Source organism: Saimiri boliviensis, chromosome 2, assembly GCF_048565385.1.
Source record: "Saimiri boliviensis isolate mSaiBol1 chromosome 2, mSaiBol1.pri, whole genome shotgun sequence".
NCBI lineage: Eukaryota > Metazoa > Chordata > Mammalia > Primates > Cebidae > Saimiri > Saimiri boliviensis.
In genome coordinates this window covers 176,597,411-176,619,341 of record NC_133450.1, presented here as the reverse complement: position 1 = coordinate 176,619,341, position 21,931 = coordinate 176,597,411, and the positions used below count along the sequence as shown (strand labels likewise).

Below are 21,931 nucleotides of genomic sequence, written 5' to 3'. Positions count from 1 at the left end.
CTGAGCTGAAGAATCATTGGTGAAGAGTGAGAGGAAGCCATTTTTCAAATAATATTAGGAGAAGAGTTACTGAAATTGAGACTTGAATGAGAAGGTAACAACATAGTGATAAAGATTCATGAAAAAGGAAACATACCAAGGCCCTAATGTGTTTGAAGAAGTTTGAGAAAAATGATGTGACAGTTTATGGTTATATTAGGGTTACACAGAGAAATAGAACCAATAGGAGATACGTATCTAGGTATGTACATTTTTATATACATACACACACACACACACACACACACACGTTTGTGTGTGTGTATGTGTGTATAAAGAGATTTATTATAAGGAATTGGTTCACACCAATTTTTATGGAGGTGGGCAAATCTCAAGATCCACAAGTTGAGTGCAAGCTCCAGACCCAGGACAGCCAGTGGTATAGTAATACCATGAGTCCAAAGGCCTGAGAAGCATGAGTGCTTGAGACCCAGAAAGATCCAATATTCATGTCTGAAGGAAGGAAAAGGTCAACATGCTAGTTGAAGAGCAGTCAGGCAGGAGGAGTCTCTTCAGTAGAGGGTCAGCCTTTGTATTCTATTCAGGGGTTCAGCTGATTGGCACATTCACATTGGGGAGTGTGTATTGGTTAGTTTTATGTGTCAATTGACCTAATGGCTAATGTAAGAGAGGCCCCGATACCTAGTTCAACATTATTTCTGGGTGTATCTGCGAGGGTGTTTCTGTTAGAGATTATCATTGTAATTGGTGGACTGAGAAAGCAAATTACCCCCCCCAGTGTAGGGTAGGTATCATCCAATCCATTGATGGCCTGACTGGAACGAAACGGCAGAGGAACATTAATATGTCTCTCTCTCTCTCTCTCTCTCTTACTGCTTGAGTGAAGACATCAGTCTTCTCCTGTCCTTGTACTGGGACTTACAGCATTAGCATCCCTGGGTTTTAGGCCTTTAGATGATAATTTGAACCACTTGTGGGACTTGTCCTCTGTAATCATGTGAGTCCATTCCTTATCTCATTGTGGATATACGGATATGATTTATATATATATATATATATATATATATATATATAAAATCTCCATCTTACTGGTTCTGTTTCTTTGGAGAACTCTGACTAACACAAAGGGCAATCTGCTTTACTCAGTCTACTGATTCAAATGTTAATCTCATCCAGAAACACCCTCATAGACACACTCAGAATAATGTTTTACCAGATATCTGGGTGTCTGTTAAGCCAATCAAGTTGACACATAAAATGAATGAACCATCACATAGAGTCAAAGACAAGAGGATAACAAAGTTAGGGAGGCAGGGCCTTGCAGGGCTTGGCACAGAGAATTGAGTTTATTCTGATTATATTTGGGGGGTAGGCTATTGACTATTAAAGGAGCTTAAACAAGAAGTGAGGATGCCGTTTCTACTATCTTTTCAAAGTACGTCACTATGGTTGGATATTGACTACTTTGGAGGTAAGATTATTGTACAAGATGAGGTGGAGGCCATGGGAGAGATGATAGGAGCAGAGACAAGGAAATGGAGACAGTGGACCCTGTTGGAGGAATACTTTGGAGGATTGGGTTTAGGAGCGTACAGGGATAAATCAAGTATAAAGGAGCTTATGAAGAAAGGTTCTGCATGTTGCATTTTTGGTGGTAAGATACAGAATATGAGTTGTTTCATCCTCTCAGTCAGGAGTTGTCAAACTGCAGACTCCTGTTTTTGTATGGCCTTCGAGCTAAGAATTATCTTTATGTTTTTAAATGGTTGAGAAAAATCAAAAGAATATTTTTTGACCTGCAAAAATTACATGAAATGCAAATTTCAGTGTCCATAAATAGTTTTATGGGAATACAGCCATGCTCATTCGTTTATGTATTTTCTATAACTGCTTTTGCCCTAGAACAGCAGAGTGGAGTAGTTGCGACAGAGACCATATGGCCCACAAAACCTAAAATATTTATCATCTTTACAGAAAACCTTTACAGAAAAGGTTTGCTGACCTCTGTGCTAGTTTATTTAGCAGTCTCTGGAAAAACATGCTAGTATTTACATGTCCAGCACATCTAACCCTTAGATACCTCTTGGCAAGGATGCCGTCCCACGTGTGAATTTCTCTCTTTTTCTCTGTGGACTGAAGAAAGGCAACTTATTAAAGGAGCACTCTGTTTGCCAGCCTTAGGGCCTTGACCTTTTCCAAAAGCCAATTAAGGCATTTCCTAATATTGGAGAGCTGGTAGAGGTGATCAGTGATAATCATGAACAAAGCCTCCTGTTATGCTGGGGTTTCCACAGGTTTCCTCTGCCTTGGAAGGGACCACCTGGGCCGTTTTGGAGGGAAAACAAGCGTGAGGGCTTGTGCATCCTGAGAGTAGAGGGGCAAACTGTCAGAAGGGAGTCAGGAAAGGAGTGCTGACAGTAGCTCAGACCTAACCTTTTTCTTTTTCTTTTTCTTTTCTTTTTTTGTTTTTTTGGTTCATGTTCTCCAAGAATTGTATCTTGGCTTGATTCAACTCTTCTAGCCCTGGAGATGAAGTTATATGTCAGGTCCCAAGCATCTATTCTGCCCTAGGCAGCTGGAGGTCATTCTCTTGATCACCTCTTGTGTGGACAAGTTTTTCTACAAGCAGAAGCCCATCCCCAGGCATCCTCTAGTGCTGACTGACAAGATAGGAGCAAAAGTCACCCAGCCTGCCTTTCAGATGCAAAAAGAACATTGCTGAGTCCTTTGAGGCCCTCTGCCAGTGTGGTAAATATTCTCTAATAGGTATAAATTTGATACTTAATTTTTTTTTATTTGGGGAAAAAATCTGAACATTTATGGTTGGATACAATTTCTTAAAACTGATAGTGTCATTAGAATGTACTTACACAGATGTGAACATGACCTCATGATTTAAGATCTCAAAAGCATAGAATGACTTTTAGGTAGGGCTTCTCAGCCTAACTCCCTTATTTTTATTAAGGATTACAAGAGTCAAAAGATTGTGCAAAAAGGCACTCTGGTCAGTGATAAAGTCATATGCTGCTGTCACAGGCCGTCAGCAATGTGCTCCATGCTGCCTGGCACTCCCTACACCATCTTCTGAGAGGTGCCTTTCTGAGCTCCATGCAACTGTAAGCTCTCCTGATTCACCTTTAGTGACATGAGAGTGTGAGAGTCCTGCTGTCAGAGAAATGGCATTATAGCTTTTGATAGCTGAGATAGCGTGAGTAGGACCCAGGCTTTCACTTTTGAAGCCAGAAATGGGAGGTTTCCCAGTGTAGCTCTTGACGTTGGTGCATGCAGAGATTCTCTCTTGGGCTCAAGTGAAATTTCTAGAGCAGTGTCACATCTTTAGTAAAGAGTATTTAATGTTCCTTTTTTGTCTCTGCTTACTTTCTGTTTCCATCTTCTTGACCTGAGATTCCATTTTGCCTTTGCTTATACCTCATGGAAGAATCCGAAAATAATACTGAGCAGGAAGTGTTCTTAAAAAATGGAAAAAAAAAATTCTGCTGTTCCAGCATTATTTTTTCATACTATGGTAATCATTTTTGAATACATTGTACAGATGGTAGGTTGTATTTTAGCAGAGGGTTTTTTTCAAGCCAAGTTCATAGACATGATCTTGAATGCTGTATTCCTAAGTGTCTTTTTTGGCTGTCAAAATAGTGCTGTCTTTAAAAAGTACAATGTAGCTACTCTGGGTAAGGCTGATTACTTCTGCTTTCTTTATAAAAATAAATATTTTCTCTTATTACCAAAGTAATTTTTACTATAGAATATTGGGAAAATAAAAGTAAAAAGAGGGACGTAAACTGGTTTAAGTACCACCCTCAAAATCAGCTACCTCCTTTTCTTATCCCCAGTCCTCTCGTTGCTTTGGTCATACAATACGCATCATGATATAAATTGATTCAGTTTCATCTTTATTGTCTTTATGTCAGATATAGAGGGGATTAAAGTATCTAGCTTGGAGGATGAATTAGTAGAGGGCTTAATTGTGTGGTTTTCATGAGAGACTGAAAGATCATGGGTTTTGAGACCAGGCTGGTCTCAAACTTTAATTCTAGAATTAAAGTTCTGTGTTTCATGTTACTTGCCTGCATTTTAACTATAAATTAGGATAATGGTTATTTGGGGAAGTATAAGGTAAAGAGCCTCAGGTAATGCCTGGCAGGGAGTCATAGCCATTGAGATGGTAGCTGGCAGCATTGATTCCCACCTCCTCAGCACCTACTGTGTACAGGCTTGGGGCCACATAGTCAATATTATAGGCTTTGTGTCGTTAAGAGGCAAAATTAAGGGTATGAGGTAGGTACTTACATACCATTTAAAATGTAACCGTTTTAGAATGTAAACAGAAAACTTTCTTAGGTTACATGCCATACAAAATAGGCAGTGGGCCAGATTGGGCCAACTCCTGTTGTAAGGTATCTTCACATTTACTTGTAATTCTCACAACTTTATTAAATAGTCACACTTCTTTTTTTTTTTTTTTTTTTTTGAGACAGGGTCTCACTCTGTTGCCCAGGCTAAAGTGCAGTGCCACAGTCTCGACTCACTGCAACCTCCGCCTCCCATGAGTTCAAGACATTCTCTTGCCTCAGCCTCCCAAGTAGCTGGGACTACTGGCATGTGCCAGCACACTCAGCTGATTTCTGTATTTTTAGTAGAGACAGGATTTCACCATGTTGACCAAGCTGATCTCAAACTCCTGGCCTCAAGTGATCCACCTATCTTGGCGTCCAAAATTGCTGAGGTTAGAGGCGTGAGCCACGGTGCCTGGCCTAGTCATACTTCTTATAAATGGCAAATCCCAGATTCAGTTTGAGGCAGCTACAGCCAGGAGCTGCTTCAGTTGGAATCATTGCACTCTCCTGCCAAAGGCCCGTTTTACAGCTAACCACTAGGAGCCTGTTTCCCTCATCCTGCACCTTCAGGTTTCCCCCTCTGCTGCCCCCACCCCCTCAACCCTGCCCTTATGCCAGAGCTTGCCGAGCTCACACTCCTTAGGGCCTTTTCATGTGCCAATCTGTCTTTGTAGAATACCTTTCCCCTGGTTGCTTGAGTAACTCCTTATTCTTCAGGTCTCATTCCAAATCTTACCTCATTTGGAGAATCCTTCCTAACATATTTATCCTTGGGCCCTAGGTGTTCTATCACTTATTCTCCAGATGCTTTGCCTGCTTCCCTCTCTGCCAGCATTTATCACATTCTGTAATTATATTATACTTTCTTTTTGTTTATGTGTTTGTCTGCTTCAGTGCAGTGGAATATAAACTCAAGGGCAGGATAAGGAGTTTGTCCTTTTCACTGATACATTCCCAGGTCCAGAACAGTGTCTGGAACATAAGTGCTCAGTAAATATTTGACAAAACGCCTTAATTTGCTTGCCAACTGTCCTTGTTTTTCAGAAATCAGCTTAAATATTCAGCGTTGGCTTTTCTGATCCCAAATCCAGGTAGATTTCTTATAGTGCCCTATTATTTTCCTTTATAGCTATAAAAGTCACCTAAAATTTGGTAAACTCAGCACCTGAGGAAGCGAGTCAGCACCTCTCGCATGGAAGGGGAGATAAGATGTGTGAATCTTTGTAACCTATAGCAGCCAAAGTTCCTGCGTGAGGCAGAATCTCATCTGCAGCAAGAGATGGGAAGTCACGCAGGGAGAAACATGCCTGGCAAAGTCATTACCTGACTCCAGATGTGGTAGGAGCAGAGGGTCCTGCTTCTCAAACCTTCCTGTGCTCAAAAGATACCTGGGATCCTGTGCACTTCTGATTTAAATAATGTGGGGTAGGGCCACAATTCTGAATTTCTGACCTACTTTAAGATGCTGCTAAAAGCTCTGCTGTTTCAACAGACCACACTTTTTATAACAAAGACTCAGATCAAGATGTTTCAACCTCGGCAATGTTGACATTTGGGGCCAAATTATTCTCTGTTGTCATAGGTATTGTAGGGTATGTAACACCATCCCTGGCCTTTACCACTAGACGCCTCTAGCACTCCCCCAGTAGTGATGACCAGAATTGTCTTGGACATTACCAAGTGTCCTTTGGGGGGCAAAAATAATCTTAACTTGACAACCACTGGCCTAGATGCTTCTCTGCTCCTAGTTTGCTTTAACTCTTCCTTGGAATCTCTGAGCCAGTGAATTTCCCTTTTGCCTGAGCTAAGTTTAGTTGGATTTTTATGAGCTTATAATTGAATCCTGCAGCTTACATACTTGACAGTATATAGTTATTTGTGTGCTGTTATATATATTGCCCGTCTACTCTGCAGAGCTCTGCAACTGTACACTCTGCGTTTCTTCATTTCAATACTTAGTGTGGAGTCCAAACTGTGGGAGGTAGTTGATACAAGCTGCCTGTTGAAATTCTTCTATAAGGGATGAGATATACATTCTTTTTTTTAAAAAAAGTTACTGAAGTACAATATACATATATACCCAAAAGAAGTGCACATAAGTGTACAGCTTGATGAGTTTTCACACTTTGGAAGTGCCCATGTCACGGACCCTCAGGTTAGGAACACAGTGAGAACAGCATCCCGGAAGCTTCCCTCCATCTATTCTGTAATTTTGTAAATTTCTCACAGATAGAAGAATGTTGACCTTGGTGGACAGATAGGACGTTTAAAATAAAGGTAGTAGAAGTGTGTTCTAAAACTTGAAGTTTCTCAAAGACAACAAAAAGTTTTATTGGATGACTAAATCCATACTCTGTAGGTCAGGGGTCAGCAACCCTTTTCTTTGTAAAGAGCCAGATTGTAAATACTTGAGGCTTTGCAAGCGGTTGGCCTCAGTTGTAGCTGCTCAGCTCTGCTGTTGTAGTGCTGAAACAGACAGATAATACATAAACAAATGGGTGTGTCCATGCTCCAGAAAAACTTGATTTACAGTTAACATCCAGATTTGGACTGCACATCCTAGTTTGCCAATGGCCTACTCTATTATTATTGAAAATGTGTCCTGTGTATTGAAATGTGAGTATCCACAAAATAACACAGTTCAGAGTATGGGATGTAGTATTAACTTTTAGCTCTTTTTCACAAAGGATCTGGTGGTGGACACCATTCCTTTAGGGCCAGTCTACTTGCCCCTCTGATGTTCTGCTGATTGTCCTGTGTGTCCTGCAGTGGTCTTGTTCTTCCCCGCAAGTCTTTTTTGGAATCTGTTACCTTCCTTGCATGGGTTTCTCAGTCTTTTTTAATGAAAGTAGCCAAAACTTTCTTCAAGTCCAAAGTCTGTTTAGTTGCTCACTTGTGATTTACATCCAGTTTTCTTCACAGATACATGCAACTCATCACTGCTTGTCAGCGAATTGCTGTCTTGGTATTACGTGGCAGCTCTGCCTGCCCTCTGCTCTTATTTCCTGCTCGTGCTTCAGCCTCCCTACAGTAGTGTGAGAAGTTATATTCTACTCTCTCAGGTAATAAGAGTCCCTGCTGAAATGAGGTTCAAACTAAAAGCTGTTTCTTAGATGCAGAGGCCCTCTAACTTCCAAATAATTACTATCTAAAAGCCTAATCTCTATCTTCCAAAGCTGAAGGTTTTACTTCTTATTTCTTAAAAGTACTATGTCTAATGTTAAATGGTTACACTTATAGGAGCATTGCTGGTGCTTATTTTTTCTGTTCTTGATGAAGGATTCAGAGATCAAAAGTGACTTTGCTTCATTAAAGTGATTGGAATTATTTCGAGATCAGGATTTCATGGCCGAGATAGGCTGTTATGTAATATTAACAAAAAACCCAAATCTCATTGGCTTAAAATGGCATTCATCTGATTCATTAGTGGTCAGCTGAGTGCTCTGCTTTGCATTGTCTTTACTCTGGGCTGCATCTGGACTCATGGAGCAGTCTCAACTTCTAGGTGCTTCTGTTCTCTCCAGGTAGATATATTTAATGAGCTACCACCAACCTTCCTATGGTGGGTCTTTTTTTCCCCTTTCTTATTAATAGTCAGTCACTACCTGACTTTAAGACTTACTATAAAACTGCAGTAATTATATCAGCATGGTATTGGTGAAAGAATAGACAGTAGTGCAGCAGAATAGAGACACTAGAGACTCACACAAATACTGTCAACTGATCTTTGACAAAGGAGCAAAGGCAATTTATTGGCAAAAGGACAGTCTTGCTAGTAAATGGTTCTGAACAACTGAGTATTTTTTGCAAAAGAGGACTCTAGAGACAGACCTTAAACCTTTCACAAAAATTAGCTCAAACTAGATTATAGTCCTAAACGTAAAACGTAAGGTATAAAATCCTTAGAAGATAACCTAGGATAAAATAGAGGGAATCTTGGGTTTACTGATGACTTCTTAGATACAACAACAAAAAGCATGATCCATGGGCAAAAAAGTCGATAAACTGGATGTTACTAATTTAAAACTTTTGTTCTGCAAAAGATGCTGTTAGAAAATGAAAAGAGAGGCCACAGACTTGGAGAAAATCTTTGCAAAACCCCATTATCTGACAAAGGGCTACTAACTAAAATGTATTTAAAAACCACTTAAAATTAAACAATAAGAAAACCCAATTAAAAGAGGCAAAAGATCTGAATACTTTAGCAAATCATATATATAGATGAAAATAATTATATGAAAAGATGCTCGACATGTTAGGTAAACTAAAACAACAATAAGATACTGCTAGACATCTATTAGAATGACTAAAATTCAAACGCTTATCATACCAAATGCTGGTGAGAATGTAAAGCAAGGGAAACTCATTCATTGCTGGTAGGAATGTAAAATGCTACAGTCACTTTGGAAGACAGTGTGGCAGTTTCTTAGAAAGCTAAACATGCAACCCAGCAGTCAAGCTTCTAGTTATTTACCAAAATGAAAACTTACATCCATGCAAAAACCTGCATGTGAATGTTTATAGCAGCTTTATTCATAATCGGCAAAAATTAGAAGCAATCACTATGTCCTTTAATAGTTGAAGGGATAATACACTATGGCACATCCATGTGATGGAGTACTCTTCAGTGATAAGAAACATACTATCCAGTCATGAAAAGACATGGAGGATCCAGCATACTGCTAAGTGAAAGAAACCATTGTGAAAAGGCTACATGCTGTGTGATTCCATCTATATGACATTCTAGAAAAAAGGCAAAACTATATAGAGATAATAAAAAGATCAGTGATTTCCAGAGTTGCAGGGGGTGAGAGGGATAAATTGGTAGGCAAGGGATTTTTAGGGTGGTGAATCTATTCTGTATGACACTGTGAAGGTAGGTATGTGACGCTGTGCATTTGTCAAAACCCATAGCACATGCAACATAGAGTTAACACTAATGTAAACAGTGGACTTAATCGTATATAGTGGTTCACGAATTTTAAAAATATGCCACACTAATGCAAGAGGTTAATAGTAGGGAAAACTACACATATCAGGGTGGGAAGGAGGGGTATATGCACTTTATGCACATTTTTCCAGTAAACCTAAAACTGCTCTAAAAAAGGCTTCATTTTTTACAAATCTGGTCACTTAGCTTTTCTATACAACTTTATCAAAATAAGCTTTTGAGAGATTTTCACACCATTTTAATATCAAAATAAGGTTTTGAGTTTTTTTTCCTGGGGGAAAAGTGCTGCGTCTTTAGTCACTAACCAGTATGACATCTGTCTTCACCTCTTAGAGACCTTTTCACTTTTTAGATGGTTCTCCTGGGTATTGTTGCTTGACAGCTAAGCTCTGGATAGATGGGATATTAACTTTGCATTTATTGTCCTTTCTGTTTGTTTTTTCTTCTCTCCTTCAAAGTGAATTTAGAGTGAGTCATGAGATAGAAATTCTCTAATGTCTAATAGGAATGTATAAAAAGTGATGAAGCTTCTAGATTTGTAAAGGAGTGATTTGCCTACTGAATATGTCCTTTTTGGAAAGTGTTACCCTGGGTACATTTTAGAATGTGGGTTAAAAGTCATATGTACAAAACCTTTGATTTGAGAGGTAATAATTCAGTAGCTTGCGAACTTGATCTACCTGTTACTGGTTCTTTGCCTTCCTTAAGTACCCCATCCCATAAGGGGAAAAACATGTTCTGTACCTAGTATTTGGTTGTTTTTCCCAAATCACACTTTCAGCTCTGTACCTCCCAGACTGTGACTTTCCATTCAGGAAATGCCTTCAGGATAAAGTCTAGTCTCTCCAGCAAAGGTACTAACATGAGTGGGCAGTGGTACTACTGTGTGAAGGGTGTTGCTGAGAGTACCAATTCTGCAGTTAGGGCTTTTCTGCCTGTACATGGAGCCCCATCTCTTACTCCTTGACACCATTCTATAACCACAAGGCCCACAATCTCGGGCACCTTGCGGCTTTTGCATGTGCTCGTTCCTATGTTTGAAAAGGCTTCTGCCATGTTTGTACTTCAAGAAGCAACTTAAGCTAGCTTCATGCTCCTATTTCCACAAAAACTTCCAAAACTCTGTACACATTTCATTCATAGGACTCAGGACCATGAAACATTGGATTTTTGTCTAGTTACATTGTTTCTTTTACTTGGTGAATTTTTGAGTTGAGTCACTTGTTTATTTTCTGTCATGTTTTAAGTACCTAATGTGTTTTTTTTTTTTTTTTTTTTGAGACGGAGTTTTGCTCTTGTTACCCAGGCTGGAGTGCAATGGCGCGATCTCGACTCACCGCAACCTCCGCCTCCTGGGCTCAGGCAATTCTCCTGCCTCAGCCTCCTAAGTAGCTGGGATTACAGGCACGCGCCACCACACCCAGCTAGTTTTTTGTATTTTTAGTAGAGACGGGGTTTCACCATGTTGACCAGGATGGTCTCGATCTCTCGACCTCGTGATCCACCCGCCTTGGCCTCCCAAAGTGCTGGGATTACAGGCTTGAGCCACCGCGCCTGGCCGTGTTTTTGTTTTAACTGAATCAATGCATAAGTTAACAAATCAAGCAAAACCAATGTATCAGTAAAGCTGATGCTAGCTACTGCAAGGAATAAGTGCCAGTCATATATATTTATTCCTCCAGACTTCTGCCATTGTGTGGCTCTGCCAGCCTTCTTCAGCACATGGCTCCTGAGGCTGGTGTGGAGAAAGGTAAGGATGTGGAGAATTGTTCGTTGGGGGCATATGAGCCAGGCCAGGAAGCAATGCACATCCCTATACTTGCATTTGATTGAGCACAATCTTAGTTCAATACTAACTGTAGGTGAAGCTGGGAAATCTAGTCTAGCTGTGTGCCCATGAAGAAGACAAAACGGATTTTGAACAGCTAGCAAGACTCTACTACAACCTTTATTTGGAATTGACGTTCAGATTTGAATTCCCATTATTTTACACTGAGATAGTAATAGGCTTTTCAGTTGTTCTTTTTTTTTGAAAGATACGGGCTCATGCTCTGTCACCCAGGCTAGAGCGCAGCAGCACGATCATACTGCAGCCTTGACCTGGGGGCGCTTAAGCAATCCTCCTGCCTCAGCCTCCCAAGTAGTTGGGACCACAGGTGCATGCCCACCATACCTAGCTGATTTTTAAATTTTTTGTAGAAACAGGGTCTCCCTGTGTTTCCCAGGCTGGTCTCAAACTCCCTAGTTCAAGTAATATAAGCCACTTTTATGTCGAATATGGTATAGAGTGAAGTATTAGGAAAGGGAATTAAGTCCCTCTTGAAGAAAAGTGAGCTATTTAGATTGTTACTGTGTTTTTTAGTAGTTATATATAATTAATTCCATATTTGTGATATTAAGCCATCAATACTTTGTCAGGTTTTCCAGAAGACTACCTGAAGAAAATACCATGCTTCCTATGTACAAGGTACTCCTTGGCATAGTGCCACTAGTTTTATCACTATATGACAATAACACTACCTTGTTCAGTGAAATGATGCATAAGTTACATTATTTTTGCAGGATTAAGGAGTTCCTATAAGTATGTTTCTCAGTGGTACTAATGTTTGAAGGAAATGGGTTTCTAGAATTCAACATTGTAAGAGAATTAGAATTCAATCAGTATGATAAATCATTGAACTTGCTGTTGAAGGACCTAAATTTAAATTAAACCTTTAAATGCGATAACTTCTCTTCCATTTTGGTACTACTTGGAGATAATGGAGCTCTTAAGCGGGATGAATTTGATTCACAAGTACAGCAATTGTTCCTTCAATAGCCGATGTTTCCCACAGTATATGTTTTATTTTTACAAAGTTTAATCAATAAGCTTAGTGAGTTGTCTCTCACTGTTTCCTATATACAAAGTTCTCTAGTTTCTAGATTAGTGGGGCTTTTTATTTTTTATTTTTTTATTTTTTCTGGGACTCAGGTGTGGATGTAATTGTGTCATGCATGTTTGAGTAATTTTCTGGCAAGAGAGATGACTTTAAACATAAACTAAGAATCTTAGGGAATGATGTGTTTAATAATAAACGGACATTGTCCCAGGTAGTTTCACATGACCGGATTTCACATCTCTCAGATTTAGTTAACACACTTCAACAGTGCAACTAAAAGGAACCACACTCAGAGCTTGCAAGCCACTGCCTTTCTAATCCCTGCACCAGGGCAGAGGAATAGTCACCAAAGGTGGGGACTGTCTTCAGGACCCTGTCAACCAGAAAGTCAGTTTCCCAGCCTCGTAGAAGTCAATACCACGTGTTTACTTGACACTGGGGTATTGCGTTCATTTCCTATGGCTTCTGTAACAAATTACCACAAACTTGGTGGCTGAAAACAACGAATTCTCTCACAGTTCTGGAGGCCAGAATTCTGAAGTGGTTTCCCTGGGCTAAAAGGAGTGCTTTCACAGAACCACGTTTCCTCCTGGAAGCCATTTTCCTCACAGTCTCTAAGGGTGAATGTGTTCTTACCTCTTCTGGCTTCCGGCGGCTGCCCCCGTTCTTGGCTTGCGGCTGCATCGCTACAAGCAAGCGAAGACAACGATGTGAGCCCACCGCTGTGCTCCCATCTCTGTGTTGGCGGCCTGGGGTGTCCTTTCAGTGTCGTTTTGTCCGGGACGATGCTCCCTGTCTGAAGTGATTCATGCGCCCTTGCTAACCTGTTGCTATGGCTGCCTCTTCCGAGGGGTGGACAGTTCCGGGCCAGCGAGGAAGGTGCCTGGAAGGTGCCGGGTCAGTGAGCTGAGCACACACGTGGGGCCTGGACCCTGCAGACGGGGCTCTGGGGTCTCCGGGCCGTGCCTGGGGGAGAAAGCCGGAAGCTCCCCCGTCCCACTGACCGCGAGTCTTCCTCAGCACCGCCCCTTCTGCCCGGCGCCTCTCCAACCGGAGGCCCTCAGGAGCCCTCCCAGGAGTGGGGGCCCCCAGGTGGGGACTGCGCTGAGGAGGGTCCGGCCTTTCCAAAGCCCGCCACCCCTGCTTATCTCCACACGGAGCCTGAGAGAGGGAAGGTGGCCTGGGAAGGCGTCCCCGGGGAGGCAGGCACCCCAGGAAGGAGCCACCAGCTCCTGTCCTACGTGCCTGGGGCTCCCCTCCTGCCTGAGGGCCCCAGAGAGGCCACACGCCTGACTTCGGGGACAGGACCTGAGGACACAGGGCGGCTAGGACCTGAAGACACAGGGCGGCTGCCGTGCCCGTCAGCTGCTGGAGCACCAGCTTCTGGAGACCTGTGCCAGGCGGGGCCGCTGCTGACGGGCGGCCGGAAGCAAAGGGGCGGAGGAGGGGGCGGGGCGAGGAGGAAGCGGATGTGGACCGCACGGTCGGTGAGTCCTCCTCCCGAGGCTCTCCTCCCTCCCAGGTCTCCAGGCCTCCCAGCGGAGGGTGCCATACCCCTCCCTGGCATTTTCCTCTCCAGAGTTTCCGCAGAGCTCTTGGCCTCGGAGCCCCACGGGCTCAGTACAGGGCCGGCTGAAGGGCAGGACGTGACCACAGGCCTTCTCCTGTGTCAAGACATCGCGTTCTGCTTCCCTGTTAGAAGGACACACCTGACTATATCTAGAGTTCATCCAGATAACCCAAGATAATTTCCCCGTCTCGTGATTCTTAATCATATATTCTCAGAATCCTTTTTAAACATATAAGGTAATATTCACTGACTCTAGAAGTGAAGACATGGTTATCACATGGGGGTGGGGGGTAGTAATCATTATCCAGCCTACCACAGACAATAGAACCTGGTCCGTAAGTAGTGACTGCTCTTAAAGCAATTTGTTGGCTATAATGCTAATGGTTTCCTTTTTTTTTTTTTCCTTGTCTGAGTTCTAGGTAGGTAAAAACATAGTCTGCTGGGCATTTCCTGTGAAAGTGAAGATTCTCCTTAATGAAGAGCTACTCGTATACCATGATAAAACAGAGGCAAGGTTAGCACTTTTGGGACATTTTTGATGTTTTGATTTCTGATCTAGGTTTTCTGTATGGTTCGTTATGAAGATAAAAATCATGGCGTTGTAACTATTTATGTTATGAAATATTCCCTGAGAAGAAAATATGTTAGACTATCTTTAAAAATGATCCTTATATTATTTTCTGATTAGAAAAGTATAGCTCATTTTAGGGAATTTATAAAATGCAAAACAGTATGAAGAAGAAACTCATAATCCTAACTTAGAAATGACTAGTGTTGATATTTTCAGTTCTTTTATCATATGACATTTGTGGTCTTCCTAGAGTGTTTAGCAATTGTATCAGTTGTCCAGACAGATTTGAAACACCGTCATCACTACTGTAAAGAAATGGGTCTTTTGGAATGCTGGAAAACTGAAGAAGTGGAGTCATTTTTAAGGCTTAGATTCAACTTTCTTTCTCGGTTGAAGACATAGCCTTATTGACCTGAATTTACAGAGTGTAATGTTTATAGACATTTCCTTGAGTAGAAGTCCATCAACTGTTAGTGTAAATTCTTCCTGAATACATCTTTAAGCCATTTTCTAGCATTTTTTAGTAGAACTCAAATGCTGAGAGATACTCTGAAGAAGGAAAAAAAGTTCATGAACAAGTAAATTTGGGAAGTAGTGAATACACGCAATCACACACACACACGTGTTTTAATAAAAGTCTCAACACATATTAGTGTATTAAAGTATCAGAGGCTTTCCAGAACAATGGAGCTCGTTAAATCTAGAGCTGATTGATTTTTTTTTTCCTAATGCCTGTAACATGGAACTTTGTGGAACAAAATTTGTGAAGTATAATAATAATTTAGATAAGGGATATTCAAATTTTTTTGGTAAGAAAAGACTTTGGTTGGTCAAAAAAAGATGTGTGTGTCTGTGTGTGTGGATGGATGAATAGATGGAGGTGTGTGTGGATGTATGTCTCTATATAAATATTTTTGTTGCCACCCTTGCCAAAATCAGTTTTTAGAAAGTGGTTCATTTGATTCTGGTATCATAAAAACTTTATTAAAGATGTCTTACATTCTAACACATTAGATGGCTTTTCTCTGCCCTTGGGGGAATTTGGAATTAAAATCTAGGAATAGTATCAAACAGAGTGAAAGTTCAAGGGAAGAGTAAAAGAGATTTGTATTTTTTCTTTTTTTTTCTTTTAATGTGTGAAAGCCTCCCAACCTCTCCCACCAAGTGTCATTATGGCCTGAAGCTGAATTAGTTCTTATCTGATTAAATCAGAACCAGATTCTGCTACTTCCTAACTGCTGTGAAGTGCAGATTTTTAAAATGTGTTAAAAAAAAAAAAGGCAAGAATGTAATCCTAGTAGGAAACAGCTCTCTAAGATAAATTAGCATTTTTAATATCATCATTTTACAACTTTTCAACATACAAAATTATTCACTCCATTTATGTAACGTGTAATTGTTAACCGCCTGGTCAGAATATAAGCATTAATTTTGAAATTGAAGTTTCTTTGTTTCTGTCCATGAAGGTTTGAGAAATGATAGGCGTGGATGAAAAGCCATACTAACCTTGTTTTAGTGTCTGTGTCTGTCAAATCTGAGATTTGGTGATTTCAGTAATGTAATTAAACTTTTGATTTTTATACTTACGGAATAGAAAAGGGGCTCAGGTAATAAAAGCAAGTGTATAATCCAGAAATTGGGTAATCAGATTTAGGAAGCAGCCACAAGGGCACGTTTTTACAACTTATTTCAAAAATATTCTCTCAAATATTCAGGGAGTGAAAACATGATATCTCTGATGGATTACAAATTTAAAAGCCTAAAAGGAGGAGTAGAAGAGGTCATTGTAATTGAAAAACCCCTTGCTACTAGATAATTTTACTTGATTTGGCTTATTTATCTTCATGGCTGTCCTGTAGGGCAGTGGCTCTCAGGAATACCAGGACTTCAGCATCACCTGGTGTGATGTTTAATTTTGGGTGTCAATTTGACTGGGCCATTAAGCCCACTTGTTTGCTCAAACGCCACTCTAGGTGTTGCTATGGAGTTATTTTTTAGATGTCATTGATATTTAAATCAGTAGTCTTCAAGCAAAGCAGATTACTCCTCATAATTCTGGTGAGCCTGATCCAATCAGTTGAAAGCCTTAAGAGAAAAGATTGAGAAAGCCAGAAAAGAGGAATTCTGTTTGAGTTTGTCTTCAGACTGATGTCTCAAATGGTGACTCCTATTGGACTTCCACCCTGCTGGTTTGCCCTGCAAAATACTAAACTTACCAGGCCCATAATTGTGAGAGCCAATTCCTTGAAATCAGTCAGTCTCTCCCTTCTCTCCTTGTTCCCTTTACACACACACACACACACACACACACACACACACAGAGTTGATTCTCTGAAGAACCCTATTACACTTGAGTACTTGTTAAAAGTGGAAATTCTGACACCGCATCCAGACCTGGTGAATGGAAGGCGGGTGGGCCCCAGCGGTCTTCTTTAACAAGCACTCCTGCTAATGCTAGTGACCCCCAAGCCTGAAGGCCACTGCAGGCAAATGAAAGGAGCCTCTTTTTGCCATTGAGGAAATTTAGGTTCAGAAAGATTTAAGTAACATGTCCAAAGTCATCCAATTGGTTAATAGCATCAGCCAGATCTATTCTTGGTACTTTCAGAAAGATAAAGTACTATTCATGGACATCTTAGCAATTTTTGAATCTGTTTTTATATAATAGTTAATTGTTGTGATGCCCATTTTCCTTCACAAAAAAACATAACGTGAAGGGACCCAACTGTATCAGTATGGTATGTGAGAGCAGTGATTCCAAATCTTTGTACCAACAGGTATCACTTCTATTATTTAATGTAATGAAAGATTTTGTTGATTAAACAAGCTTCATTTTACAGAGGTATTTATTTGGTCATTCTGCACCTCCAGGCTCCTCACTAGCATGAGTTGGCCAGTGCTGCTAGCTCAAGTGATGCATCCCAGCCAAAAGCAAAGAGGCTTGATGTTTTCTTTAGCCTGGAAACCTAAATGTAGAATTTTCATTAGGCAGTTCGAATATCGAAAATAGCTAAGGACTTTCATTACTATATTACAGTTTTTCAAAACACCTGGAGACCCTTGTGCGATATCTTCGCACTGAAGAACATTTTCAGGTATAGATGCTCAGTTGCTGCCATGTGTGCATCTAGGACGTATTATAAGGGTATAAAAGATAAATGCCCAGATCTTAGTAGTACACCACTTTTTCAGTCACCGGTTCTGGTTTAGGTGGTGGCTCTCCTGCAAGCAGTAGATCACAGACCCACGCTCGGTCTTTCTGTCTTGAGGCTCCGTGACCATCAGCATGTAATTTCCAAGGTTGCTAGGTAAGCAGGAGAGTGAGGAGGTGTTTCCTGGCCATGCTGGGAAGTGGTGTGCATCATTTCCATCCATGTTCTGTTGGTGGGAACTCAGTCACATGGACTCATCCAACTGCTAGAAAGGCTGGGGAATGTCTTCTGATTGTGTGCCCAGGAACAGGAAGAAATTAGTTTGATGATCATCTAGCAGTCTCTGCCACCTGCGGCTTAAGTGCTCTGAGGTTCGTAGGTTTGTACTGCTGCCCATGATGGATTTATGTCCTTTCCTATTAACCACAGTATGACAGATATGAGGGGTAGAAATAGATTTAGGTGTTACTAATACCACCTGACTCTTTCTGATTGCTTCCTAGCTTGTGGAAACAGTAGAGCCACAGAAACAAAAGCTCAAATTGTACTGGCTGTTGCCCACACCATCAGCCGCGATCTTCTACCACCCCTAGATTTTCATCTATTTATATCTTACGGACTAGTCTATTGGCAGTACTTATCACATGGCCTCTATCATCATTTTCCTCTCCCACTTCATGTGCATTCCCACCTCTCTTGCCACCATTTAAATTCACTGCCCATTTAGTTATCTAAGGGCTCCTCAGTGCTACCGCTGTGCCAACAGAGTATTGTCTCTTGGGATTCAAAGACCACTGTCTCTCTAGAGGCTTGAGTGATACTATATTCAGGGTAGAATTAAGGAGAATACCTTGGTCGTAGTTATCTGTTGCTGTGAAACAAATCATTACAGAGAGCTACGATTTATTTTTCCTCCCAAGTGTTTGGGTTGACCAGGGTAACTGAGCAGTTACTCTGTTCCATGTGCTTTTGGCTGGGGTCACTGAGGTAGCATTCATCTGGAAACTCTGGCTGGAGCAGATAAGTCCCAGATGGCCACATCCTTAAGGGCTTCTCGCCATGTGACCATTCATCCTTCAGTAGTCTGTCCTGGAATCCCTTAGAGCTTGGCTTCAGGGCTCTAAGAAAGTGGTAACCACCAGGTCTCTTAACCTCTTGGGAGTTTCTCATCACTTCCACTGCATTTTTATTGGCCAAAACAAGTCACAAAGCCAGGCTAGATTTGAGAAAGGAAAAAGGTCTTGTGTGTTCAGGGATGGGAGGAATTGTTGGCAATTATCACCATTTCTTGTCAGTCTGTTTACTTTGCCACTTGTACCTCAAGGCTGTGCTACCTGTTTTGCAGTATGTCAGTCACCCATTAAATTATTTCCTCTACCATCACTATAACCTTTCTCCAGAGTGTTAAGGGTATTGCCGTCATCTTTATAGCCTCAAATCTTGGAATGTGGGAGGTATGCAGAGGAAATAATGAAACAGTTTGGCTGGTGCTGAGAGTTTGTGTTAGGAGGGTAGTGAGCTTGAAGAATTAAATAGTTCCTGAATTCTAGGCTAATGGGCTGGGAGCCTTGAACTAGTGGTGGTAAATTGCAGAGTTGTGTTTAGGGAACATGAATCCCACAACAGTGTATAACGAAGTTTGATTTGTGACATATAAATAATCATTGTAAATTTCAAAATTGCTGAAAAAGAGTAGGTCTTAAATATTTTTACCACAAAAAATAAGTATGTGAGGTGATGGATTTAATAATTAGCTTGATTTAATCATTCCACAGTGTAAACATATATCAAGACATCACAGTGTACCCATATAATACATATAGTTTACATATATATACATATAAATACAATTATATTTGTCAATTAAAAACTAAATTTTAAAAAGTATTAAAAATGAAAACTTCTTTAAAATAAGTAAATATTAAAATGAGGTTTGAAGGGTAGTATCATTGGTCATGGCTACCATATGCAGACATGGAATGAGAAGGAATAGACTACAGAGGGAATAAGAAGGTCTAAAAGAAACAGTCATGAAAGGCAAAGGAATAATCTCCAAGACTCTGAGAGGGTGTGGGGAGGCAGGAAGAAAGAAGGGGAGGCTGGGAGCAATAAACTTTTTCATAAATAACAGTTTAAAAATGTTAGTGACAGAGATTTGAATTTGCTATGGAACGCGAGCACTAATTGGAAATAACTGAGGGACTGTTATAATTATTTAAATCCTAGGTTGGTCTTGTTGGGGGTGCTGGTAAATTTGCTTCATTAGTCAGCTTAGAACGTGTTATGCTGTGGTAACAAACAGCCCCACATCTCAGTGGCTTGTGGCAACCCTGTTTCTTTTTTACTCATATTTTGGCTATGGCAGGTCAGTTGAAATCTGTTTCACATCTTTTTGCTATCCAGGCTGAAAAAGCATCTCCTATGTAGAGCATGCCTGTCTCAGGATGGAGGAAAAAAACTGATGGAAGTGCACGGTAAGTCTCAAGGTTTCTGTTGGGAGTTGCACGTGTCCCTTTCATTCATATTTTATTTTTATTTCATAGTCAAAGTATGTCACATCATTAAGCCTGATGTCTATGGGGACAAGAATTATACTCCTCCCATAAAAAGAGGCACTAGGAAAGGGTCCCTAAGAAGGGGCAGTGGATATTTTTGAATAAATAGTGTAATCAGCAACAGTTGCATTTCTTTCATTTATATTACACAAATAATGAAAAATCATTATAGAAAACACAGAAAAGCACATGGCAAGCATTTCTAATCACCCCCAAAATTTCTCTCACTAGAAATAACTCCTGCTGTTAGTATGTCGATGTAAATATCTTCAGACATTTTTCCCTGGGAAATGTTACAGTCAAAAGATATATACTACCCCTTAACTCACATACTGACCTAGTGGGACAAGGTGAACATGTATTCACATCAGTAAGTATTCATCTACATCATAATTCATACTTGTCCTCTGGAATTTCACTGTATGAATAACACCGTAATTTATTTAATTATTGGCCGTATATATTTTTCCAATTTGACACTTTAATAAAATGTTATAAGCATCTGATATGTACATATTTTGCACATTTAACAGACTATTGCTCTTGGATAAATTTCTAGCAGTAAAATAATTGAAAGGAAAATCTTAAAAATCCTTTTTGATACATCATTGACAGATTTTATAGCTTATTTTTTGAGGCCCAGTCTTTCTTTTCCCTCTCCTACAATGGAGTAATGTTACCATAGCAATAGGAAAAAAAATTCAGTGCTCTCATAGAAGTGCCTAATTTATCTTTGTCTTCATTTTAACTCAGCAAATTATATTTTGTGCCAAGGTTGACACATAAAATACCTGAGCAGAGCCTCTTGTGGGTTAAGAGGTCAGTGCCCTCTGAAAGGTGGCCTCTGCCATCTCTGGTTACCATTTCACAAATTGGCTCCCCTGTTGTCTTCTGGGGAATACTTTTTCAGGAACAGTTTGTCAGATAAGTTGTAGTCAGTGACTAATAGGTGTCCCATCAGCATGTAATTTGGAAAATGATCAGTCATAAGGCAATTTATGGAAAGATCAATTAATTTTTGAAAAACATGGTAGATTTATTTTGGAATCTGATACATTTCTCACAACGGTTAGAAGGCACGATGCAAGCTAACTGTCAGCTGGATTTTCTTGGAAAGAGGGAGAAAATTGATGATTATGAAATGGTTAATTTAGTGATATTTAGGCCACACTCTAGAGAGGGACTGCTGTTAGGAAAGCTAACTCCCAAATCTGGATTTGAAAATGGGTGGTTGAAGGAAAAGATGGTCATAGCTGGTGCAGATGTAACTTGTGATGCATCCACGTGAGGTCCTCATGGGGTAAAGGGTGGAATGCTGGACTTGGGGACTGGGGAGAGCAGAAGTGAGCATCAGAAAAACACCTTGGTTATCCAGCTGTCTCCATTGGGCTGGGAAATCCTGAAGCTAGACTTATACAACTCTTTAGTAGTGTTAACCAATATACCAAGTTACCTATTCTGTATGGCAGAAAATAAATTTACATTTATATTGTAAAATGCAGTTTCATGTGGTAACTGGAACAAGAGCCATTATATCATATTCTTATCTTGCTTGCCTTTTTTCCTTAGAGAAGGCAGAGTAGCAAAGAGGTGAGGCATGGGCTTTGAAGACGGTGGGGCTTGAGCTTTGGCTATGCAACTTTCTAGCTGTGTAACCTAGGCTCTCACCTTTTACCTCTAAGCTTTCTCCTTTACAAAATGAGACATAGTAGCAATATCTACCTTATAGGAGATATATATATATATATCCTTAGGAACTTGGTAAAATGGATATATATATATATTCTGTATATATGATATATAAGATATATATATATCTTATAAGGTAGATATATATCATATATAGGATATATCATATATATGATATATATACAACATATATATATATATCATATATA

At 40.3% G+C, this 21,931-nt stretch overlaps 1 long non-coding RNA gene across 1 annotated transcript; it reads left to right on the top strand.

The window, feature by feature from the left end:
* The first annotated feature begins 1,101 nt into the window (after nt 1–1,101).
* LOC141583739 (uncharacterized) lies at nt 1,102–21,740 on the top strand. Its single transcript, XR_012516607.1, has 3 exons — nt 1,102–11,056; nt 14,175–14,269; nt 19,882–21,740. It is a non-coding gene; the product is annotated as an uncharacterized LOC141583739 (long non-coding RNA).
* Nucleotides 21,741–21,931: the final 191 nt, after the last annotated feature.